Genomic DNA, 7,243 nt, shown 5'->3' with positions numbered 1-7,243 from the left:
AAACAGTGTGTTATATCCACACAAGAGAATCCTCTGCAACTGGAAACATAATATATTAGATTTCTATGAACTAATATGGAGTGGTTTCCAAAATACAGTGTTAAGTGAAGAAAGTAAAATAAAAATTACACACACACACACACACACACACACATATATATATATATATATACAGCATGCAACTTTTGTACAAAAAAAAAGAGAAAGAGGGTAGTGTAGCTTTTTTTCTCATTGTACAAAAAGAAACTCAAGAACAAAGAATAAGATGGATAAGGGGCTGGGATGTGGCTCAAGCGGTAGTGTGCTCGCCTGGCATGCGTGTGGCCCGGGTTCGATCCTCAGCACCACATATAAACAAAGATGTTGTGTCTGCCAAGAACTAAAAAAAATAAATATTAAAAAATTTCTCTCTCTTTAAAAAAAAAAAAAAGACAGATTTAATATCCTGCATTACCACAAGGGGGAGAGAGATGAGAAAAGAGATTTTTTAAAATGAGATTCTCTGAATATATCTATTTTTAATATAAAGTTTACTTTTGAACATATTAATATTTTCGCTGCCAAAAAACACAAACAGATATACATAGGATTAAATAAAAATAGGATTAAAGAAAAAAAGTAAAATAGGGCATAATTGGAAAAATTAATTATATCTATATTAAATTTACAATGTAACAGAAAACACACAGAAAAATGTTAAATTAAGAAAATTGAATATGATACTCTGATAGTACCCTAAGTGGGATATATTCTAAACACAAAAAAAATATTGCCAATAAATCTCAATCTTTACCTGATAAGTTTGTTGTCACAAGTGATTTTGGTCAATCAATTCTGAAAATACTTTTTATATTGTGTAATACAGCCAATAAGAGTATGTTGCTATTGTTGAACGGGGAATGAGAATGTAGAACAAGAATTTCACGTGTTGAATTAGAGTTCAGATATCAGTATGAACTTTTTAGATAGATAAATGACAGGTAGATAACAGAAGATTCATATTACAATGTCACAGGGTTATAGTGATGTAATCTAGAAGCAATGACACTTCTGGTAGCAATAAACACATCTTTGCAAGTGGGGACAAAGAAGTACAGTAAGAGGAACATTTTATTTTGCCCCAAAGTAAGAATTTGCTTAATAACTGATAGACACAGATCAAAGGGTTATCATCAGCAAAAAGTATTTGAATGAAAAATAATAATCCAAACAATGTGGTATGAGCTATTAAATTGAATAGTGTTCCTAATGATATTCAAAAACTGAGGGTGAGGGAGAAAAGTCACACTCTTCCTTAGAGAAGAGTGGCAGCTAATCTATCTAGAAGGAATTATTGAATTAGAAGATCTCTGTGTTGGGATTATCCATGTAATAATTTATTCCATCAAGAATTATCAGTAGATGGTGGCTAAAACCACTGGTTGAAATTGTTTGTAAAACAGAATATTTGTGTCATCTGAAAGTGTTACCCCAGTATTACTAACTAATTACAAAGTATAGAGAGACACTTTTACACGGGATAATACCAAGTGATCAAATCTAACATTAATACCACAAACAGATCTTTGCCTCCTGGTTCATTGCTTTAGAAAGAACACTATTCCACCTATATAAGGTTTTTGCCAAAAAAAATGTTTTGAAGAAAATCTATTGATGAGAAAATAATCAGAGAATATTAATCATGGACAAAGGTGAATTGTGAGACATACAAAACCACTGGACTGGATGACTCAAAAATATCAATGTCACAAAACAAATATGTGGAAGAACTACTATAGATTAAAGAAGTCTAAAGAAATAGACAACGAAATTCAATTTTTAAGTGTATTCTGTATTCAAAACTTAACAAAAAAGAAGTTAAATAGGGCTGGGGATGTGGCTCAAGCGGTAGCGCGCTCGCCTGGCATGTGTGCAACCCGGGTTCGATCCTCAGCACCACATACAAACCAAGATGTTGTGTCCGCCGAGAACTAAAATAAATAAATATTAAAAGATTCTTTCTCTCTCTCTCTCTCTCTCTCTCTCTCTCTTTAAAAAAAAAGAAGAAGTTAAATAAGATATTTGGGGTAAATTTAAACAGTGATTTTGAACTACATTATGAGTCAGGCACAATATCATGTACTTTTAATCCCAGCTATTTGGGAGGATTGCTAGAGCCCAGGAGTTTAAGACCAGCCTGGGCAACATGGCAAGACCCTGTTTCAAAGAAAAAAAGTCAATATTCATGGAATTACAAAAGAATAAATACAATTTATTAATTACTTATATAGGAAGAAGAAAAAGAATAAATATAAAATAACCTATAACTCAATATTTCATTATTAGGGTGCAAATATATTTGGATTTGAATACAAAATAAAATGATCAGGCATTTGTCCCTGAAAAGAGACACACCATGAATGAGACAGTTATAAATACGATCTACTATCAGTGTGCTGCATTAGTGACGTAAGCAACCACAAACAGCATTTGAATTATGGCTATTCATTTTTCAGTGGTGAGAAAAATGTGAATTTCTTTGCTTTTGCACTACAGCTGCATTGCCAATAAAAATCATCAAAAGTCAACAACATACAAATATACTCTGTGATTAAATGTAAAAAAGAATTCAGTTCTAGGTTTTGAAAGACTTTAAAGGTATTCCCAAGTAGGTGCATATCTGGGGGTGGATTTTAAAGTCAGGCAGAATCAGGACAGCTGTTTGCTGGTGTGTTGCATTAGAAAGAAGATTATTCCACCTATTGAAAGATTTGTCCCCCCAAAAAACTTTCAAAGAGTCCTTGTTGCAGTCCTGATTAGCAAGTCCTGATTTTAAAAGTCCTGATTGGCATTCCAGACTTTTTTAATGAAGACTTGGGTTCAATACCAGTAGAAGAGAAGAAAAGAAAGCAAGGGTGGGCAGAGAGCTGGTCTGTGGGGCCGTCATCATGTCACGTCAATGGGGTCCCAGACAGCTCAGTGGGTGCTCTGAAGTTGAGGGGTCTCCCAGAGTGGAGAGGACACTAGATCTTTAAGCATACCTCCATCAGCTCATGAATACTGGCTGCTCTGAGAACAGGGTGGGTCCTTGGTCATGGTTGCTCTTGAGAGCAGAGAGAACCCTGAAGAGTCCTGAGGCCTGAGAGCCATCAGCCCACCGCACAGCGAATAGATTCTTCATACCTCATGGGGACCTGGGTAGAGTGTGACAGCTTCTGTAAAGCTGTGATAATAAAACTGAAAAAAATCACAGTTTCAATCTACTGAAAACATAATTTGTTATATTCCCTCCCCACAAGAGCAGGGACATTCTTAAAACTTTTAAAGATTTTTTTTTTTTGTAAAGATGATTTTTCAGTTTCCTTCTCTGCCACCACCGGATACTTTACTATGTGCATACATATGAGCACGCACACACCCCTCTTTGGTTTGGGATTAGAACTACATCAAATCTATGAATTATAAATTACCAGACCTATTAACAAAACTGTCCTCTCGCCCAGGAGAATGGTAGGGTTTTCACTAAAGCAGATGGCTTTTGAAACCCTAGCAACTCATAATAAAGAGAATATTATCTGAAAAAAAAAAACAAAACCTGTAACAATTTTGATGCTCAATAGTTGCAAATGATATTTGCTCATCAGTGGCAGACGGTGGAGTGGGGAAATATTTGATTCAACCAACACATAAAGTTTCCAGCCAAGACTGAAAAAGGTACTGCTTTGGCTTCTTATTTCAATTCTCATGGTATAAACAAGTGTCCTTTCCACCGTCTATTCAGTGCCATATTTTCTTTTCTTATATATCCAATTCCAAAAAATTACACGTCTAATCTCATACAACTATTTTATGCTCAACTGAAAATATCTCTCTCAAAGAGAAGTACCAAAAATCATGACAAGTTTCTTAATTCTGTTCAGTTTAAGATCTCTAGGGGTTATGAATTCTTCCTGGTAGGTCCCAAATGCTGCTCCTTATGCTTCAGCAAGTGACCAATGATGAATCCAATCCTTCTGACGTGCTCAAAGTATCACAGTCAAAGACAAACAAAATCTTCATCTTAAGGGCTTTCTTTCTAAAACAGAGACAAAGAAAGGCTGCAGAGTGATACAGTCAAAGTGACAACCACTTGCTCTAAAGGAGAACGAAGTCCTCAGGGGCTACCTGGTTGATGAAAGCTTTCCTTCTTGCTACAACTGAAGGAAGCATGGAGAAGGCCCCCTCTTGGGCACCTGGCTCTTGTACCCGCTTCCCATTGGTACATTTTGAAGGGTTGAGGATTTTCTTTGCTCATGTGAATTCAAGATTCTCTTTTCAGACTTGGGAAATTTCTGGCAATAAACTCCCTTAAAGTTTCAATTTAATGCTGGTCATTTAAATATAAACTGACTCTTGGTTTTAATTCTTGCACTATAGGAGTCTTATTCAGGAAGCTGGAGTCTGATCCCACATGATGAAGACTGGGGCCTACTTTTTCTTCTATTAGACGCAGAGCCTCTTGTTTAATTCCTAGGTCCTTGATCCATTTCAAATTAAGTTTTGTGCATGGTGAGAGATGGGGGTTTAATTTCATTTTGTTGGTAAATGGATGGTGTTGGAGAAAACAGTGCTAAGCGAAGTTAGCCAATCCCCCCAAAAAGCAAATGGCAAATGTTTTCTCTGATATAAGGAGGCTGACTCATAGTGGGGGAGGGAAGGGGGAGCATGGGAGGAATAGATGAATTCTAGATAGGGCAGAGGGGTGGGAGGGGAAGGGAGGGGGCAGGGAATTAGCAAAGATGGTGGAATGTGATGGACATCATTATCCAAAGTACATGTATGAAGACACGAATTGGGTGTCAACATACTTTATATACAAACAGAGATATGAAAAATTGTGGTATATGTGTTATAAGAATTTCAATGCAAAAAAAAAGTACATGTATAAAGACATGAATTGGCGTGAACATACTTTATATACAAAGATGAAAAATTGTGCTCTATATGTGTAATAAGAATTGTAATGCATTCCATTGTTATGTATTTTAAAAAATTAATTAAAAATAATAAAATAAACAAAATAAATGTATTTTTTACATCTAAATATATATATGTATATGTATATATGTATATGTGTGTGTGTGTGTGTGTGTATACACACACATACTGAATGTGTATGCTTTTCCAGGCTTTATTCTCCATACTTGGAACATATTCTCCATACTTTGAACCCTGGTTTCAGGATTCAAAACAAACTTAAGCCCCTGGATTCAAGGAGATGGTTCTAGTGGGAGCAGGCTGATGGTCAACAGAGATGTGATAATAAGTAAATCACATATCTTAGACAATGGTTAGTGCTTATAATAAAGAAGTAGAGCATGATCTACTATGGAAACGATGGTTGGGAGTGGAGGAGATGATTTTAGTGTCGATATGTCATTTTGTAAAGGTGAGAATTAAGCATTGACTCAGGAACTAGGGAGGTGGCCAAGCAACCAACTGACAGAACTGAATACAGAGAAATGAAAACAAATAAAATTCCACAAGGGGAAGAATGCCTGACCTGTCTAAAGAATATAAAAGGTCACTGTGGCTGGAAGGAATGAGGGCCAGTTGCAACCAAGGACATCAGGAAATATTGCAGAAACACAGGCAAAATATGCAGGTGAACCCCTCATGATTTTTATCTGGTCTTCAGATCAGCTTTATAGTAGTGGAAATAGTAGGAAACTTTTTTCTCTGGGTATTTATGTATTTCCAATGATTCAAAGATCTGTGTTTTGATAATTATTCATAGAATTGCCTAAGAACCAAAGCCAAAAATCATATCAATTCACGGCTCATAAGATCATTTTTCCCTCTCTTATAATTTGCACTATTACCTATTTCCTTTAACCTCAACTAATGTTCTTCTACCTTGCCCTTTGCTCAGGGCAAGCTGAAACTGGGGCCAGAGGACAGGTTCCTCCACTCTGAACCCTGATCTCCTGCTGACTCTCAGGGGATATTGATTCATGACAGAATTGATACCTGTTGTCAGGCAAGGAGCACAGGTGGTATTCAGGCAGGGCATTGCAAATCAGGACCCTGGCTTCTCCCCTCTTCTGCATTTTCAACTCCTTTCTCTTTGTTCTCATTAACTTTAGCTGAGATTAGACCAGAGACTTCTGGTTTTGCATTCTACAAAAGGCTCTCTAGTACACTGAAGTCCTTGGTGGACAATCTGATTGACTAAAATTCCCCTCATTCCAAAGAACTTCATACCATGGCAGAAGGAAGCAGGGGAGGGGCGGGGATTTCTGGCAACCAACTTGTGATAAGCTATAGGCAGATAGAATCTTTTACAATAAATTTTCATTAAGTTGAGAACAATATCTTTCCTTTTCTTAAGTTAGGACTGATGTTTATATCTTTCTAGCAAAGAATTACTAATGGCTGAGAGAGTAGCCAACACATTTCAACATCCTGATGTGTCCCCTCCTAATACCTATAAAGTCTCAGCCCTGTCTAAGGCTGGAGCAACAGTGTAATCAGTTCATTTTTTAAATACATTTCTCGCAACTGCAGGATCACTTAGCTAAAGTCATTCACCTACATTTTATCCTTAGCAACATGAAATTTATATTGGTTGAAAACTCTTGCACATCCCAAGGGAAGAAACTCAAAAGGGCTCAAACATGACTGGACAGTCCAGGATAATTGGCTTGAATCCTAAAATTCAAAAAATGCCTTCAGCTTTGTATATCTTGTCTCAGCTTCTCTGTGAGTGGATGGCCTCATGCTATGGACTCAAGCAAGTTAGCTATCAGCAGGCAGAGTCACAATATTAAGCAACAACCATAGCAATAGCTTCTTAGCCCCAGGTTGCAAATACCATCATCAATATCTTATCACCCTGCCCTGTCTCCAGCAATAATCTTGTCAAATCAGTTTAGCCAGAATCCCCCTCACCCCTAATGCTTCCTCTTAATAATTTTCCATCTGCTGACCACCACCCTGATCCTTAGCTATAGCCAAGATGTATAAATCTCCATCTGATCTTGTTCTGAGGGTTGAGGCTGGTCTCTCTCTCTCTCTCTCTCTCTCTCTCTCTCTCTCTCTCTCTCTCTCTCTCTCTCTCTCCCCAATCCAAACCCCCACTGTAGTAGCTCCCCTTGAATAAAGACTTCTTTCCTTTAAAAATTATCATAAGTAATTTTTTTCTTCAACATGCTGTGCCAAGCAGAGTGCTTTATTTTAGAAGAGGTCTGAATTGAGGATCCAACTTCTATTCATCGAGGAGTAT

The sequence above is a fragment of the Marmota flaviventris genome, chromosome 6 (assembly GCF_047511675.1).
Source record: "Marmota flaviventris isolate mMarFla1 chromosome 6, mMarFla1.hap1, whole genome shotgun sequence".
Taxonomy (NCBI): Eukaryota; Metazoa; Chordata; class Mammalia; order Rodentia; family Sciuridae; genus Marmota; species Marmota flaviventris.
The sequence above is the reverse complement of the archived record's forward strand: the minus strand, read 5'-3'. Positions refer to the sequence as shown.